Below are 19,011 nucleotides of genomic sequence, written 5' to 3'. Positions count from 1 at the left end.
ATCTTGAAGATCAGATACTCTCCGGGTCTTCAGCTGTAGGGCCCTCAAACTATAACATCAGCTCCTCTCCAAGTATTCAGCTGGATGACCCTCAATCTCGAACATCAGCTCCTCTTCAGGTCTGCAGCTGTAGGGCCCTCAATCTAGAACATCAGCTCCTCCCTGAGCCTTCTGCTGCACGACCCTCAAACTAGAACCTCAGCTCCTCCCGAGTCTTCAGCTGTATGACCCTCAAACTAGAACCTCAGCTCCTGCCTGAGTCTTCAGCTGCACAACCCTTAATCTAGAACATCAGCTCCTCCCCGAGTCTTCAGCTGCACGACCCTCAATCTAGAACATCAGCTCCTCTCCAGGTTTGCAGCTGCAAGACCCTCAAACTAGAACATCAGCTCCTCTCCAGGTCTGCAGCTGCAAGACCCTCAAACTAGAACATCAGTTCTCCTACAGTTCTGCAGCTGCAAGACCCTCCATCTAGAACATCAGCTCCTCCCCGAGTCTTCACCTGCATGACCCTCAAACTAGAACATCAGCTCCTCTCCAGGTCTCCAGCTGCATGACCCTCAAAGTACAACATCAGCTCCTCTCCGGCTCTGCAGCTCCAAGATCCTCAAATGAGAACATCAGCTCCTCTCCACGTCTGCAGCTGCACCGCCCTCAAACTAGAACATCAGCTCCATTCCGGGTCTGCAGCTACAAGACTCTCAAACTAGAACATCAGCTCCTCTCTGGATCTGCAGCTGCAAGACCCTCAATCTAGAATATCAGCTCCTCCCCAGGTCTTCAGCTGCATGACCCCCAAATTAGAACCTCAGCTCCTCCCCGAGTCTTCAGCTGCATGACCCTCAATCTAGAACATCAGCTCCTCTCCAGGTCTGCAGCTGCAAGAACCTCAATCTGGAACATCAGCTCCTCTCCAAGTGTGCAGCTGCATGACTCTCAATCTAGAACATCAGCTCCTCCCCGGGTCTTCAGCTGCATGACCCTCAATCTAGAACATCAGCTCCTCTCCAGGTATCCAGCCGCACGACCCTCAAAGTAGAACATCAGCTCCTCTCCAGGTCTGCAGCTGCACGACCCTCAATCTAGAACATCAGCTCCTCTACCTGTCTGCAGTTGCAAGACCCTCAAACTAGAACATCAGCTGCTCTCCGGATCTGCAGCTGCTAGACACTCAAACTAGAATATCAACTTCTGTCCAGGTCTCCAGTTCCGTGACCCTAAATCTAGAACATCAGCTCCTCCCTCAGTCTCCAACTGAAAGACCCTCAACGCGAACAACATCAGCTCCTCCCCGGGTCTGCAGCTGCATGACCCTCAAATTAGAACATCAGCTCCTCCCCGGGTCTGCAGGTGCATGACCCTCAATCTAGAACATCAGCTCCTCTCCGGGTCTGCAGCTGCATGACCCTCAATCTAGAACATCAGCTCCTCTCCAGGTCTGCAGCTGCAAGAACCTCAAACTAGAACATCAGCTCCTCTCCAGGTCTCCAGCCGCACGACCCTCAAAGTAGAACATCAGCTCCTCTCCGGGTCTGCAGCTGCAAGATCCTCAAACTAGAACATCAGCTCCTCTCCAGGTCTGCAGCTGCAAGACCATCAATCTAGAACATCAGCTCCTCTCCAAGTGTGCAGCTGCACGACTCTCAATCTAGAACATCGGCTCCTCTCCAGGTCTGCAGCTGCAAGAACCTCAAACTACAACATCAGCTCCTCCCCGGGTCTTCAGCTGCACGACCCTCAAACTAGAACATCAGCTCCTCCCTGGGTCTGCAGCTGGAAGATCCACTAACTAGAACATCAACTCCTGTCTGGGTCTCCAGCTCCATGACCCTCAATCAAGATTATCAGCTCCTCTCTGAGTCCCCAGCTGAAAGACCCTCAACACGAACAACATCAGCTCCTCCCAAAGTCCTCAACTGCATGACCCTCAAACTACAACATCAGCTCCACCCCGAGTCTCCAGCTGCAGGACCCTCAATCTAGAACATCAGCTCCTCTCCAGGTCTGCAGCTGCACGACCCTCAATCTAGAACATCAGCTCCTCTACCTGTCTGCAGTTGCAAGACCCTCAAACTAGAACATCAGCTGCTCTCCAGATCTGCAGCTGCTAGACACTCAAACTAGAATATCAACTTCTGTCCAGGTCTCCAGTTCCGTGACCCTAAATCTAGAACATCAGCTCCTCCCTGAGTCTCCAACTGAAAGACCCTCAACGCGAACAACATCAGCTCCTCCCCGAGTCTTCACCTGCATGACCCTCAATCTAGAACATCAGTTCCTCTCCAGGTCTGCAGCTGCAAGATCTTCAAACTAGAACATCAGCTCCTCTCCAGGTCTGCAGCTGCAAGACCCTCAAACTAGAACATGAGCTCCTCTCCAGGTTTGCAGCTGCAAGACCCTCAAACTAGAACATCAGCTCCTCTCCAGGTCTGCAGCTGCAAGATACTCAAACTAGAACATCACCTCCTCTCCAGGTCTGCAATTGCAAGACCGTCACACTAGAACATCAGCTCCTCTCCGGCTCTGCAGCTCCAAGATCCTCAAATGAGAACATCAGCTCCTCTCCAGGTCTGCAGCTGCACCACCCTCAAACTAGAACATCAGCTCCTCTCCGGGTCTGCAGCTACAAGACCCTCAAACTAGAACATCAGCTCCTCTCCGGATCTCCAGCTGCATGACCCTCAATCTAGAACCTCAGCTCCTCCCCGGGTCTTCAGCTGCAAGACCCCCAAATTAGAACCTCAGCTCCTGCCCGAGTCTTCAACTGCACGACCCTCAATCTAGAACATCAGCTCCTCTCCGGATCTGCAGCCACAAGACCCTCAATCTAGAACATCAGCTCCTCTCCAAGTGTGCAGCTGCACGACCCTCAATCTAGAACATCAGCTCCTCTCCAGGTCTGCAGCTGCAAGATCCTCAAACTAGAACATCAGCTCCTCCCCGGGTCTTCAGCTGCACGACCCTCAAACTAGAACATCAGCTCCTCTACAGGTCTGCAGCTGCAAGACCCTCCAACTAGAACATCAGCTCCTCTCCGGATCTGCAGCTGCTAGACACTCAAACTAGAACATCAACTTCTGTCCAGGTCTCCAGTTCCGTGACCCTAAATCTAGAACATCAGCTCCTCCCTGAGTCTCCAACTGAAAGACCCTCAACGCGAACAACTAAAGCTCCTCCCCAAGTCTTCAGCTGCACGACCCTCAATCTAGAACATCAGCTCCTCTACAGGTCTGCAGGTGCATGACCCTCAATCTAGAACATCAGCTCCTCTACAGGTCTGCAGCTGCAAGATCCTCAAACTGGAACATCAGCTCCTCCCTGGGTCTGCAGCTGCATGACTCTCAATCTAGAACATCAGCTCCTCTACAGGTCTGCAGGTGCATGACACTCAAACTAGAACATCAGCTCCTCCCCGAGCTAAAACACCTCTCCCACCTGGATCTCCAGCTCCACGAGTCTCACAGAACAGCCACACTGGCTCCTTCATTGTCTTCAGCTCCACAACCTAAGACATGAGTGGGAGCACCGGCTCCTCCCTGGACCTCCAGCTCAACAACTCTCATAGACTTAAAAGGCAGCACCTGCTCCTCCCCAAGGCTCCATCTCCACCACCCTCAGATTTGAACAGCGGTAGCACCACCTCCTCTCCAGGTCTTCAGCCCCACGTCCCTCCCTGAACAATCCCTTCTCATGAAATTCAGCAGTCAAGAAATCTGCAGCGGAAGTAAATGAATAAAAGTTTTGTTTTCAAATCGATATCTCTTTTATGTTCATGAGTTAACTTTTCTACTTTCCATTAGCCTTGCAATCTACTTATGTCCAATGTGAAACAGAAACACACCATTTGAAATCACGTTTAAAAACTTAGTAATGTTTTTCAATAAAATCATCACACAGCTGTAGACACGATCTTATTTCTCTCTGCCTGTGCAGAAGTTTTATGAAAATTCAAACTATGAATTTACTTTGTTGAGATTCCCAGAATACACATTAATCCCAACTGTTACTCCCCTCCTTAAAATCTTTTAACACATTCCCATCACCTGAGCATAAATGCCAGCTCCCATCCACAGCCCAAAGTGCCCAGCACGGCCCTGCCCTCTGCCCTGGTCTATGGTCTCCCCTCTTAAATGCCAGCACCATCCACAGCCCACAGTGCCCAGCACGGCCCTGCCCTCTGCTCTGGCCTAAGGTCTCTCCCCTGTGCCGTTCCCTTCCTGACGGACAGGCCTCTGTCCGTTCCTCAAACCACACAGGCTCAGGCCTGACTCCAGGCCTTTGCGCTTCTGTGCCCTCTGCCTAGGGTGCCTTTCCCGGGCTCTGCATCCTCCTCTCAACCCGCTGAGCTCCAGCCTGCTGGTCGCCCCTCAGGTGGATGAACACACGGTGTCCTCTCGCCCCACCAGCTTTTGCACAGGCTCTTCTCTGTGCCAGACACACACCCTCTCTATCGGGGTTTACTCTCTAAATACCATTCATCCTTGCAGTCTCCACTGAAATATCGCTCCCTGCCCACCCCCCTCCCTTGGACTTAACCTTGGTTAGGTTGCCAACCCCCGTCTCCTGACTCCGGGAAGCTAGATGCTCTCCTAGCACTCGGAACTTGCCCATCGCCACATTTGCACACCCGTGGTTACTGGGTTAGGTTGGTGCACAAGTCATCGCGGGTTTTGCCATTACTATTAATGAACTGCAGCACCGGCTCCTCCCCGTTTCTTTTGTTTTTTTTTTTGCCATTACTTTTAATGACTGCTGCACCAACCTGTTAGAATCATTAATATTTATCCATCCATCATCTGCCTTCCCCTCTAGAAAGGAAGCTCCATGAGAATAGAGGCCAAATCTACTCAAATCACTCCACCTTCCCAGCACATTGTTTGTCAATAATCATTTACCAACTGACTGATAGAGAAATGCCTTCCCTGTTGCTGGGATGAGGCACATGACACGCCCCTTTGAAAGTCAATTCCATGGACAGTTAGCATTTGCTCTTCACTCCTGCACCCATGGCGTGGCTGGGCTTAGGCTAATCTAGTCTGGCCTTGACTCCAGGCTGAGGATGGGAACCATGCCTGCTCCACACGCCTCTCATCCCACAGCCAGAGCCGCCGTTCCCCGGGGCACGTGCATCTCATGGGGAAAATCAAGAGCCTTAGAGGGCAGGCCTGGCAGTGCCCACACATTCCAGGCTTCTGCTTGTGCCGTGTCTGTGAAAATCTGATTGGCAGAAGCAAGTCACCCAGCCACGAGCAACACCTATGGGATGGATAAGTCCATCCACCCTCCCTCGGGCCCTGGCAAGGTTGTGGCTATGTCATACTCTTACGGGGGGAGTGAAAAATTGAGGCCCAACATTAAATCACCCACGCAAGAAATGTCAGCCTCTGTCCCCGCGCTGGAATCATTCTTCACCAGCGGGTTTGCCTGAATTCCCTTTGCAATGGTGTCTGCAGGTTTAGCCCAATGCTGTTCCCCGTGGAGGACAGAGAAGCCTCAAAGGGCCTCCGTCTGTTGGGAAGAACAAGATACTAGCTTGGCGCAAAACCACCGCAAGCCCCAGGGGGCCCTTGTGCCATGAGACAGGAGAGGGGCAGAGAACTGTGGGAACTCAGGAAAGCTCACATCCCCAGCCCCTCCCATGCATCCCCAGCCCCTCCACTGTGACCCCAGCACCAGCCCTCTCCCCTGCTTGCCCCATCTCTGCTTTCTTTTTTTCATTTTCTTTCTTTCCTTTTTTTTTGAGACAGGGTCTGGCTCTGTCACTCAGGCTGGAGTGCAATGGCACGATCTCAGCTTACTGCAACCTTCACCTCCCGGGCTGAAGCAATTCTCCCTCCTCAGCCTCCCCAGTGGCTGGGACTACAGGTGCATGCCACCATACCCAGCTAATTTTCTTTTTTTTTTTTTTTTTTTTTGTAGAGACAGGATTTGCCATGTTGCCCAGGCTGGTCTCAAATTCCTGAGCTCAAGTAATCCTCCCACCTCAGCCTCCCAAAGTTCTGGGATTACAGGCGTGAGCCACCGAGTCCAACCTACTTTATTTTTCTCTACAGTACTTGGAACCTTCTAATGTACTAAGGACACGTGTATTTTCTTTCTTTTTTGTCTTCCCTAGAACAGGAGCTTAATGTGGGCAGGTATTTTTGTTGATCTCATTTATCACCCTCTCCCCAGTGCCTGGAACAGGGTCTGGCACATGAATGGAGTGTTCTAAATAAATATTTTTAATAGATAAATGAAATATCCCACAAGAGAAAGCTAGTATCTGGAACTCACCCACAAACAGAATCTAAAAGCCAAAGACCTTTAGCCTGTCTCTGCCTCTGAACACACCCAACCCCGGAGGAGCCAGCAGAGGAAAAAGAGGAACAAAGGTGGGGAAGGGAGCAGGTGGTGCCCACCAAGTAAGGAACCCTGAGGCTTAGGCTGAACCTGAGCTGGAGAAGGGACTAATCTAGGAACTGGGTGTGAGATTAAAGTTTAGATTTGTCTGGCCTGGATTTTGTAACACCTAAACAAGAGTTATTCTATTCTTTTTTTGTTTTTTTTTTTTTGAGATGGAGTCTCACTGTCCCCCAGGCTGGAGTGCAGTGGCGCTATCTCAGCTCACTGCAACCTCTGCCTCCTGGGTTCAAGTGATTCTCATGCCTCAGCCTCCAGAGTAGCTGGGATTACAGGCGCACATCACCATTCCTGGCTAATTTTGTATTTTTAGTAGAGATAGGGTTTCACCATGTTGGCCCCCTGGCTCACGCCTGTAATCCCAGCACTTTGGGAGGCCGGGGTGGGTGGATCACGAAGTCAGGAGATTGAGACCATCCTGGCTAACATGGCGAAACCCCGTCTCTACTAAAAATACAAAAACTTAGCTGGGCGTGGTGGCAGGTGCCTGTGGTCCCAGCTACTCAGGAGGCTGAGGCAGGAGAATCGCTTGAACTCCAGATGCAGAGGTTACAGTGAGCCAAGATCAATGCCATTGCACTCCAGTCTGGGTGACAGGGTGAGCCTCCACCTCAAAATCAAACAAACAAACAAAAAAACCTTCAAACGAATGTAAGAATTATTATTTTTTAAAGTACAGCTTTAAAAATGCCCCTTACAAATACATCAGTGTTATATTAAGGGAAACCCACATCAGAAGCACAAAGTTAATTTCTTATAATTCCAAGAAATATGTGAATGTCAAAAAAAAAAAACCCAAACACCCGAAAAGGGATCAAACTCAAGACAGTTTGTAACATTTTATTGCAAAAAGAAGGGCAGAGAACAGTCTTCTTCATACCTGTTCACCACAGTAATTTTTAGCAGCTCTTGTGTACAAAGAAGTCTCATCAATGAACCAGCGTACGGGCCACAAATACCTTCTCAGTGCCGTCTCACCTAGAATACCAGCACTCAGAAGCACAAATTTAACTGAAGTGAGAAACCACGCTATTTTGTAGCTTCAGTTTTTCTACCAGTAATATATTAATTTCTTGAAATAGCCTAATAATTTAGTTCTACTATCAAAACAGAAGCCCAATCTGGGAGAACAATTATTACACAAGTCAAACTAATTTCAATCATATTAATATAGGAATTCATATTAGTATAGGCTAATAATTCATATTAGTAGAGGTGGGAGGATCGCTTGAGCCTAGGAGTTTGAGACCAGCCTGGGCAAGACAGTGAGACTCCATCTCTAATTTTTTTTTTAAATAAAGAAATTCAGAGAGGAGAAGGAAGCGGATTGATATGTGCCTATCCAAGGACAAATTTTGTGTGCCTGTACATACAACACAACTATGAACTTTCCTTCATGCAGCTCACAATCTAGTAGCGAGAGGGAACTACGAAAACATGAGCCCCCACGGTGAGGAAAAAGGCGCACATCAGAGAAAAGAAAAATGCTGCGATGATCCAATGGCAGGAGCAGCGCGCATCCGCTTTCTTTGTTTTTTTGAGATGGGGTTTCGCTCTGTCTCCCAGGCTGGAGTGCCATGGCTTGATCTCACCTCAATGCAGCCTCAACCTCCCAGGCTCAAGTGATCTTCCCATCTCAGCCTCCCAAGTAGCTGGGACTACAGGCATGCACCACTACACTTGTTTACTTTTTGTAGAAACAGGGTCTCACAACGTCGCCAAGGCTGGCATCCTGAAGGGTGGGTGGGGCTTCATCCTACAGAGATGAAAGGCAGAAGAAGCTCAGAGCCCAAAGCAAAGGGGTGGAGGACAAGGGCTTCTTCAGAACAGAGTGGCTCGGCTGAGACACCCAGTAGGATGCCACCAGGCAGAGGTGTGGTGGAAAAACACAGGGCCACAGGGTGAATGCTCACATGTGAGGAGCAAACCACCACAGAACACAACAGGAACACGGTGTACTAAATCAGGCTTCAAATCGCAGCCCTGCAACTTCAGAGCTACCACAGGTAACCCAGAAAGGGAGCACGGACAGCACCACCCACTGCCTGAGGCTATGAGATGGACCAGAAACCTGTGCTTACTAACAACCTGCCTTATTCCAGAAGGAATTCAGAAAACACAAAGACACTCACAGTACAGCAAAATAAAGTAAATGTGAATCATGTTGGCTGAGGAGAAAGTGAAGAGTCTAAGACTATGTCATAAAGTTTACCTCTACTCTAAACTCTCATTACTGGCGAGCCACCAATCTGACTTTAAGTTTTCTAGCAACTAAATTGAAGAGGAAAATGTAATCAGGTAAACGTTTATAAGATGCAAACAAAACAGAACAGCCACCACAGTTGCTGAGAACACGCGCAGCTCCAGCTCCAGCTCCAGGAGAAACAGGGTGGCCATCTCCTGGGGCTGCCCCGCAGCAGGCGTGTGAGCCCCAAAGCCAGCGTCTCTCAGGGTGAACGGTGACTACGGGCTTCATGGGGCCACATGCCTCCAGCACAAGCTGAGGAAATCTCCCAGGGCAATTCAAGGAACAGGGTCTCACAATGTTGCCCAGGCTGGTCTCAAACTCCTGGGCTCAAGCCATCCCCCTGCCTCTGCCTCCCAAAGTGTTGGGAGGTCAGACGTGAGCCACTGCATCTGGCCCCGCACGCACTTTATAGAGGAGGGCTTTGCATCCTGTACGGCGGGTGGGGCTTCATCCTGCAGAGATGAAAGGCAGAGGAAGCTCAGAGCCCAAGGTAAAGGGGGGCACCTAACAAAAGCGACTCCATTGGGACCACGGTGAGAGGGTCCCGATACACAGCTTGGGTTAAGCCAGACACTGATTTCAAAGTATCTCAGGAATGGTGGACTCAGCACCTGTCAGGCAATTCTCTCTCTCAAGCAGGCTCCTGGTAGATATTTAGTAGCAGCTGAAATCAAGATTATGTTCTGACTGACACTTGCTGATGGTTAAAGAGCTATATATGCTTTGAGGACCAGCTGAACTGGGGCAGGACTAATGCCCTCTGGTGAAAATACAGGAATCCAAACACACGAGTCAGAGCAGGAGGTGTCTCCCCCACCCCCAAACAATAATGCTGACCTTGGATTTGGGTTAAGTGCCTAGCCCAGCGTGTGAGTGTTGAGTAAGTGGAAACATCATCACCATCATCAGGTAATGGAAAACCATCAAAGCTTTGAGCTGGCTTGTTAGCCAAGAATAGTAGTAGTGTATTAGCTACTACTAATACTCACAGCTGACAATTACTGAGCACTTGCTCTGTGCCAGGAATCACGGGAAGCACCTCACATGCATTTCCTCAATTCTCCCTCCCAGTAACGGCACGGACACAAAACTGGTAGAGCCAGGACTGGAATCCAGGCAGGCCCCAAGGCACTCCAGTGGAGCCTGCCAAGGTGGGCAGGCTACCATGCTAATGAGGTCCAGTATTTGATCACCACTCCTAGTTGAGCAAGTTTAACAGAAAACCTAAAACTAAACTTAAAATCTAACAATTTGAGCAAATGCAGAAAAAGCAGGCTGTTAAAATGGATCATAAATCTTGCATCACTCGCTGGAAAACCACTCAAAATAAACGTCTCTGAGACATGGCCTCTGACGAGGGCACTCCGTGTGGCTCGTATCACCCTGGTGACAAACCACGTGAACCTGGGTGGTCACCTGACCATACTGAACAGACGATGCACAGAGCCATTTGCATCCACTGTGGCCAACATTTAGGAAGTTTTAAGCTAAGATGTGCCAAATTGTAGCCTACTGGATTCCAGGTTCTCTTGACATCTCTTTCTAGTAGCCGTGTCTTGCACTTCCCGAGTATAAACGAACTGAGATGCAAATTAAAAAAAGGAGGATTTAAGAATAATGAAAAGACAAAAATCAAGAAAGCACAATCACTAGTGTAGAGATAACAGAATTTCTGAATTCCCTGAAAACAATCTATATAAATGCATGTGAAATAATACACCAGCATCTGTGGCCCACACGCCACATATTAGGAACTGATATCATAACATAAGGTAAACATGTCACTCTGAAAACACAAATCCTCACAAATCATTAGGCAGTAAGGCTGAATCCAGCACCCCCCCACCCACAGCGCAGCGAGGCAGTGTCTAGCAGCCGCAGTGCTCCCCGCGCCCCAGTTCAGTCTCTGGCAACATCAGGTACTTCCCACTAAGAACGAGGAGCCTTTCAACATTTTCACAACATCTCAAAACTGACCCCTTTTCTAGCTTAAATGGCACGGATCTGGAAAGGCAAACTATACACAGAATCAGAAAAGATGACTGCCCCCGAGGGATTACAGAAAAAGCAGCAGTCAGGTGTTCAATGAAGTAAAATGTATCCAATGATAGCTCAGGGGAGGCGGATCAATTGAGCTGAAACTGGCAAGAACGTAACTCCAGGGAGCTCACAACACGCAAGGACCCGGATTTCCCGCTGCCCGAACGCCCAGTATTCGCACACTGATAAGAACACCTCCCCATAACTCCCCTGCCAGCGCCTCCAACACCCCCAATCCTTTCCCCAGGAACCCAGTCCCGGTTTCTGCAGTTCCTGTAACAGCCACGTTCCCACACAAGTGCTGCCTGAGCTCCCCAAGCCCTCCAGCAATCACCCCCCAGTGCCCTCGAAGGTCTATTCAGAGAAGTCACCAAGCTGCAGTCACCCAGGAAATTCAAGGACCTCCAACTGACCAAAAGGCTTTCGGCTGGACAGAGCTAACCTTCCTATTCCCCTCCTAAACCTACAACCTAGTTTTCATTTCTCAAGAAGCCTTTCCCTGTGCTCACGCACGCAGTTGTTAGCTGGCTCGGTGAGGCACTCCAAGCAGTAACAGCGGTAGCCACAAAATAAACCTGAAGCATCTCCACCATGAAGCAGTAATAATAATTTGTCCTAATGATTCCTTTGTCCTTGGAAAATCAACTTCAGGAAGAAAGTTATCCACTAGTGAGCAGGGCAGACTCGCGGCTTCTTGGTCCCGAGGCCCAGGTCCCACTGGCCCACTCACCGTTGGAGACAGCTTGCTGAAGCTCGGCGTCCGATATCACTCCACTCCTGTCTTTATCAACCCTACAACATCAAGAAGACCAAATAAGCTGGCGATCGAAAGTTCAGGAAAAGCAGAACAAACGTCTCCTGTCAACCCTGCACCGATTCTGGAAGGCTCCCTCCTGGAACCTCCGCCTCTCCCGTCCCGCTGAGGAGTACAGGGGAATCGAGGAAGTGTCCCAGGAGCCACGTCCAAGTGTGGTCTTCCCCTAAGAGGCCAATCATCTTTCCCTCTCTTTTCCCACCTCAATCCTTCCCTTCCTTCCCCTCCTGGCCTGTCTGAATTCGCCATTTGCACCAGCTTCCCTTTCTCACAAACAAAAAAGATTCCCTCAGATAACTAAGCCATTCCCTGGCCATGAGTTACTACAGTTTCGGTCATTCATTCAGTGGAAAAGCGACCAGGGACAGAAGGCGCCGCCATAAAGGTCACTTGGCCCGACCAGACTCCAGGTCGCTGCTTCTTCCTTGGCTGCTGCCATTTTAACAGCGGCCCAGTCTATTTCCGCTTTCCCCAAACAAGCGCCCTGGAGACGCTCCCCCTGACGCCTGGAGGCGAGAAACAGGGCCTGGCCTAGGGGCCGGTGGCCGCGACCTCGGGTCTGCAGTGGCGCAGTCTGCACCTTGGGAAGGGCCCGACGCACAGGACAGGGACCCGGCAGGAGGCAGGGGCGGCCACAGGAGACCGGGCAGGGGACAGGGGAGACGGCGGGGGACCCGGCAGGGGACGGGGGCGGCCGCGGGGGACCCGGCAGGGGATGGGGGCGGCCGCGTCGGTCGGGGTAGGGGTCGGGGGCGGCCGCGGGGGTCCGGGCAGGGGAAGGGGGAGGCCGCTGGGGACCCGGCAGGGGTCGGGGTCGGCCGCGTGGGTCGGGGCAGGGGTCGGGGGCGGTTGCGGCGGAGGCGGGAGGTGCCGGGGCGGTGCCAGGTCGCAGCTCTGGAAGACGTTCCACAGGAAGCTGTGGTCGGGCAGCGCCCCGCCCGCAGCAAGCCCCGTGCCGCCCAGGGCCGGGGCGGCAGGAGTAGGCGGCCAAGGGCCAAGGCGCGCGGCTGGGCTGAGGCACCTGCGGCCGCGGGAGACCTCTCAGGGCGACTGCGCTTCCGCCTCTGCCGGGGGCAGGGCCTGGCGTTACCGCCACTTCCGGGGGCGCAGGAAATGCGCGTTGTCCGGGATCCTCCGGCGCAGGCCACCTGCGCGCGGGGCCGGGAAGGCGCTTGGAGAAAATGTCCCGCGCCGCGACCCGGGACAGGCAGTGATGGAGCAGGGATTTAGTTTGCCTTTTAGTTCTTGTATAAAAAGAAGTTTTGACGTGAATATGATTCACGCTAACAGTCGGAAACTCTGGGCGGGGCGCGGTAGCTCACACCTGTGATCCCTGCGCTTTGGGAGGCGGAGGCGGGCGGAGCTCTTGAGCCCAGCAGTGCGAACCAGCCTGGGCAGCGTGGCTAGACCCCATCCCTACAAAAATTACAGCAAGTAGTCGGGCGTGGTGGCGGGCTCCTGTGGTCCCATCTACTCCATGGGCTGAGGCGGGAGGATCACCTGAGGTCCAGAGTTTAAGACCAGCCTGGACCACATGGCAAAACTCTGTCCAAAATACAGAAATTAGCAGAATGTGGTGGGGCATGCCTGTAATCCCAGCTACATGGGAGGTTGAGGCACAAGAATCACTTGAACCTGGGAGGCGGAGGTTTTAGTGAGCCAATATCACATCCCTGCACTCCAGCCTGGGTGACAGTGCGAGACTCTGTCTTAAAAAACAAAACAACAACAACAACAAAAAACTCCCACTGAAATGCACTCGTGACACCTAAATAAGCAGTTTAAAACCAACCATTATTTTAAAATCACTCTGCTTTTAAAGACATCTCAGTGGAAGTAAACGTGTTTCAATTGATGGCATTATTTGCTAAACTCTGGATGAATGTTTTCTCTCTGCTTGGACAAGCTCCCGGGTGTCGAAAGGCAGATGGGTTGATGAGATTGCATTTGGCACACATTGTCTCACACACGCACAGCCCGACGGTGTTTGCTTACACGGAGGCCCTCCATTGCCTCGCAGAGCAGGGAAGAAGATGGTCAGAGTGGGACCAACTCCCTGGGAGAATGGCCTGCAGTGCCCCATCCACAGCAGCCTTTCTGGATTTTTTGTCAAGTTCATCCTCATTCTCTACAGAAGACAAAAGTATCCAGAGTTCCACAGAAAACAGCTGGGGACGGGCTTCCTCCTCTCTGTCCCCCACCACACTCTCTTTCAGGCTCACCATGAGATGGCTTTGCCATGTTGCAGGTGGAGGATGGAGGAGTCCTGTGCCCAGGTCGCCATGGTCCTGAACCAGAACTGTGTAACAGGTGGGAAAAATACACCAGAAGAATGTTCCCCTGAATTTGTGCTTTTCTGTTATAATTAGACATGCAAGGCAGAGAGCTCTTGACACAACCGTGTGTGCAAGTGGGTCCTGTCCTGGCAAACGCGTAGCCCTGTCGCCAACTGCTGGTGCTGGGTGGAGGGCTGTAAGCCTCCTCTTTTATCCTGGCCAGAGAGAAAGCAGTTTCACCTGCACACGCATGTGGGGTCACTGCCTTATCGTGAAGCAGAGTGACCCCTTGTTCCCATTACTCTGAAGGAGCAAAAATGCGTCTCTGGAAACCCTCAGAAGGTTTTCTCTGGAGTCATCCACACTCATGGGGTGCATTTGATGAAGCCTTGTGAGTGACACCTGAGTGACCTGAAAGGGGGCAAGAAGGTGAGACCCAGCGCAACCCTCCGACCCCGACAGCCGCGGGGTTTCAGAAGCTTGACTGTACCACCTCCTTCTGGGGATCAGCCTCTACGCCTGTGTTTCTCTGGTGTGAGTGATTTGTGAACTGTCTGGGTCAGGTCCTAGTACTTGTTTTTGACTCACAGGTTTGCTTTACCCCACCCCCAGCACTTCATCCATGAGGTCGTTTGTGGACACGATGGTTTTGGTAACGGTTGAAGTAAATATGTAGCTGTAAAAACACAATGCATATGCATGTGCTGCCTAAAGCTTCTTGGGAAGCCAGGGCCAGGTCACCCCAGTTTGGGACAAATCCTCACCTGCTCTATAAGACCAAGAATTCTGGTCCTCTGCAGGCACTGGGGGAAACGGCCTCTGGGTGAGAACCCGTGAGTGGAGCGTGGAGGGCTCTGGGGTCGGCAGCATAAGGGCCCCCCATGAAGGCATCCACACCGGAGCCCAGAACCCGCCTCAGGAAGCACATGCAGGGTCTCCTGCAGGTTTAATCTGATGGATGCTGCTGTGTCTTCCCAACAACCGGGAGACATCAGCTAAAACCAGACTCTTAAAAGAGTTTTTCTACAAGAGCATGGCAGTGCGGGTGATCAGCCTGCTCTGGCCAAGTGGCCAGGGTGCACATGGCTGCAGCTGCTCTGTGGGTGATCTGCCACCATCTGTCCAAATGCCAAGTGCACTTGCCTGGCATCCCACACTCCTACAGCCTACTCACGCACAGAGACTGGCGCAAGAGTGCAGAAATGGGCAGCCTTCAAGTTCAAGGCCGTCCGTTAGCACCGTGGCCCTGGCCCCTATGTCTTCAACATCAAACTGGCTAAGTCCACCGTGGCTCCCTGGGAGGCAGAGCACCCGCTGCTGTCCAGAGCCAGGGGTGGCTCCAGTGTATGGCTGAGGAGGCGGCTCTCAGGTGCACCAGGTGTGAGTCAGGACCCGGCCGGTGCCCTGTGTGTGGGCTCTCGCGCCGTGTGTGTGGGTGCCCGTACCCTGTGTGTGGGCTCTAGTGCCCTGTGTGGGTGCCCGTGTACTGTGTGTGTGGGTGCCCTCATGTCCCGTGTGTGGGTGCCCAAGTCCTGTGTGTGGGTGCCCATGTCCTGTGTGTGGGCTCTCGTGTCCTGTGTGTGTGGGTGCCCATGTCCTGTGTGTGGGTGCCTGTGTCCTGTGTGTGGGTGCCCATGCCCTGTGTGTGGTGCGCCCATGTCCTGTGTGTGGGTGCCCATGTCCTGTGTGTGGTGCGCCCATGTCCTGTGTTGGGTGCCCATACCCTGTGTGTGTGTGGGCTCTTGTGCCCTGTGTGTGTGGGTACCCTTGTGTCCTGTGTGTGGGTGCCTGTCTCCTGTGTGTGTGAATGCCTGTGCCCTATGTGTGAAAACTTGTGTGCTTGCTTTGCTCCCAGCAGAGGGAGGCTCCCTCTGTGCCATCTGCTCTGCCCATGCGTTTCTCTGGTGCTGCTTTCCATGAACATGGCCGGGGACTGACACTGGCTTGTCCACTCCAAGGGCCCGGGGTTCTGCTGAGTCATGGATAAAATCATTGATTCGAAAACTCACCATCAACTGCTGGGGCTTCCAGGGAAGCTAGGGAAGCCCATAATACTCCCATGCACCTGCAAACCCAACACCATTCCCACACTGCCACGACTCAGAGGTTGGCAGTGTGTGGTGGACGCCAGTTGTGGCAAGGCGTGGGCAGGAGCCACTGAAGAGACTGTGGGCTTCCCATGCAGGAGAATCCGCCCTTTCCCGGCAGTGAGACTTGTCCCTGAGGAACCCACCTATGTGCACTTAGGCAGGGCTCAAGCTCCTGGCCTCCTGGTTCTGCCTGCCATGAGATCATCCCACCCAGCGCCTACCCCTCCTGGCCTGCAGGGGCCTTTCTCTCGGCCCTTTTCCTCCTCACAGGCAGGGGAAGAGTCGCAGGCAGTGAGGACATAGTGGCCAGGCCCGCTAGATATGCAGGGGTGTCCACATGAAAATGTTGGTGCGTGGTCTGGTGAGTTTTAACCTCTGGCCTTCTGTTTCCTGAGTTCCACCTAAGGAGGTCATGTGTGCTGAGGCCAGGCAGCCAGTGGAGGCGATGGAATGCCAGTCTCTTGGGTGCTCCAGTGAGCCTGTTCCAGGGGCCTCTGCGTCCCCTCCCTCGCTGCTCTGAGCTTATTGTCCCTGGGAACAGGGCAGGCAGCACTCAGGCAGGTGACGGCCAGAGACGCACTCGGACACTGTTTAAGGGGGCATTTCCCTCAACACGGGCAAATCCGCCAGGGACACGCCCTTTGATCCTCCTTCCATTTCAGCCTCATGGACCAGACATGGCAAGAGGGATGGGATCAGCCCTGATTTGGGCAACTGGCAACAGCCTGGTCACTGACTCAGCACACGCCAGCGTGTCCTAGGTGCTGGGCTAGTGCGGGGGCAGCTGGGGTTGGCTGTTGTGAGCTGCTGCCCTGGAGGACACAGCTGCCCCATGGCTGCCACAGCAGCCAGCTCTGCAACCTTGACCATCAGCGTGCAGGTCCCAGAGCTGGGAGGGTCTGGCGCTGTGCACCCCGACATCCCCTCACTACCTCACCACCTCTCCCTGCCCTGTGGTCACCACAGTTGCCGCCTCTGCAACCTTGACCATCAGCATGCAGGTCCCAGGGCTCAGGGGTCTCCCAACCCGTGCACCCCGACATCCCCTCACTACCCCACCGCCTCCCAACCCATGCACCCCGACATCCCCTCACTACCCTACTGCCTCTCCCTGTCCTGTGGTCACCACAGCAGCCGCCTCTGCAACCTTGACCATCAGCATGCAGGTCCCAGGGCTTGGGGGTCTCCCAACCCAGGCACCCCAACATCCCCTCACTATCCCACCACCTCCCAACCCCTGCACCCCAACATCCCCTCATCCCACCACCTCCCAACCCGTGCACCCCGACATCCCCTCACTACCCCACCACCTCTCCCTGCCCTGTGGTCACCACAGTTGCCGCCTCTGCAACCTTGACCATCAGCATGCAGGTCCCAGGGCTCAGGGGTCTCCCAACCCGTGCACCCTGACATCCCCTCACTACCCCACTGCCTCCCAACCCCTGCACCCCGACATCCCCTCACTACCCAACCGCCTCTCCCTGTCCTGTGGTCACCACAGTTGCCGCCTCTGCAACCTTGACCATCAGCATGCAGGTCCCAGGGCTCAGGGGTCTCCCAACCCAGGCACCCCAACATCCCCTCACTACCCCACCGCCTCTCCCTGGCTCTGCCTCTGTGTGGCTCCTCTCCTACTGCTGCCAGAAGGTTTTTGTAAAGCCGGACTCAGGGCGTGCGTGGCCTCTCCCGCTCCCGCGAGGCACGTGGCACGTGGGCTCCCCGTCCCCTCCAGCTCAGCAAACACACAGCGCATCCAGGAGCCACGTGGGACCACAGTGTCCCATGGCCGGTCCCCCAGGTCCCTTGGATGTCTCACCCTGGTGAGCCCCTCGCTCCAGCTCCCTCCAGGAAGCCCCCGTCTCCCCATACGGAAGGGATCTCTTCCCTCCTGAGCCATCGGTACCCGACCCTCCCTCTCCTCTGTTGCCCCATTTGTGGCAGGTCAGCCACACCCGTGAGCCCCGGAGCTCTGTGAAGGCCGTCACGGCTCCTTATGACGGCGCCCAAACAGTGCAGGCGGCTGGAAGCTGTTCGCTGATGAAAGAAAGGAAGAGGAAAGGAGGAGGGAGGGAAGAAGGCCTTTTCTTGTCCCGAGAGACTTCTGTAGGAATTTTTGGGTGATACTAAGCATGGTAGACCCAGGTCATCTTTCCATGAGAGGGGCCAGAGTACCGCAGGCTCAGCTGCGGTCAGGGGCTCAGGGCGCCGGGGAGGCATTCGTGTGGGCTGCCCCCACGGGCCGCCTTTGCCACCAAGACCCACTCTTCCAGCCAGGCCTTGGGCCGGCCCTGCTTTCCCTTCAGACAAGGTCTTCAGTCCACGGAGAGGATGGCCCACCTCCTGCCCCTGGGTCAGTGCGCAGCCCCAGGGAGGAGCTGTGTGAACCTGGGAGGTGCTGGGGAGCAAGGGTGCTCCACCAAGGGAGGCAGGAGGCCGGAGACCTGCCCAGCCCAGGAGGAGCCTGGCCAGGAGTCCCACCAAAGCCACTGGACCCGGGGAGCCTCCAGTGACCCAGCCTTGGAGGGTCAGCACTGTCCCTAGGACAGAGTCTGCTTCGCACACAGGTCTCGCTGTCTGTGGAGGCTGCAGGCCCCGATGCCTGGGCACACGGACTGACGGCAACCCTCGGGGTGGGAGGCCCCAGATGGGACTTCCTGGCCTGCCCGGGGTGGCGGGTGGGGTGGGGGTGGGAGAGGATGGAGCGTCTGTGTGCATGTGTGAGAGCCTCAAGGATGGCATGTCTGTGAAGATGGCTTCTCCCAGCCGCAGCTGCCTTCCGTGTGTGGGCAGCGGTGACGGAGCCGTGACCTCACGGGACAGCCTTTGCCGTGTGGTTTTCCCGCCTCTGATCCCTTTCCTGGGCTGAGGAGCCTGGCTCTGGGGCTCAGGGTGTGGGGTTCGCCAGCACCGGCTCCTGCCATAGACATCCTGGTGGCCCTGGCACAGGCCCGTCCTCCAGCATGGTTCCTAGACCCCCACGCAGGACCCCTAGGCCCCTGAGGGTTGGCAGGAGTGAGGCAGGCAGTCACCAACTGCCCTTGGGTGAGGCTGGTGGCCGGGGGGGACCCAGCAGGTGCAAGCCAGGCCACCCCCAGCAGCCGCCGGAGCCCATGTCTTTCCCACCACACAGCACAGCCAGGA

At 53.9% G+C, this 19,011-nt stretch overlaps 1 long non-coding RNA gene across 3 annotated transcripts; it reads right to left on the bottom strand.

Annotated features, from left to right (window-relative positions):
- Positions 1–2,797: 2,797 nt before the first annotated feature.
- LOC115932771 (uncharacterized) lies at positions 2,798–14,466 on the bottom strand. 3 transcript variants are annotated; one of them, XR_010133049.1, is made up of 3 exons: positions 12,526–14,466; positions 11,421–11,482; positions 2,798–8,158 (listed from the first exon to the last, which is right to left on the bottom strand). It is a non-coding gene; the product is annotated as an uncharacterized lncRNA (long non-coding RNA). The 3 variants fall into 3 exon arrangements; XR_010133048.1 differs by lacking the exon at positions 2,798–8,158 and adding an exon at positions 8,692–9,102; XR_010133047.1 differs by lacking the exon at positions 2,798–8,158 and having other exon boundaries at positions 8,692–11,482.
- Between the last annotated feature and the right edge of the window lie 4,545 nt (positions 14,467–19,011).

This window comes from Gorilla gorilla, chromosome 2 (genome assembly GCF_029281585.2).
Source record: "Gorilla gorilla gorilla isolate KB3781 chromosome 2, NHGRI_mGorGor1-v2.1_pri, whole genome shotgun sequence".
NCBI classification, from domain to species: Eukaryota; Metazoa; Chordata; class Mammalia; order Primates; family Hominidae; genus Gorilla; species Gorilla gorilla.
The sequence above is the reverse complement of the archived record's forward strand: the minus strand, read 5'-3'. Positions and strand labels throughout refer to the sequence as shown.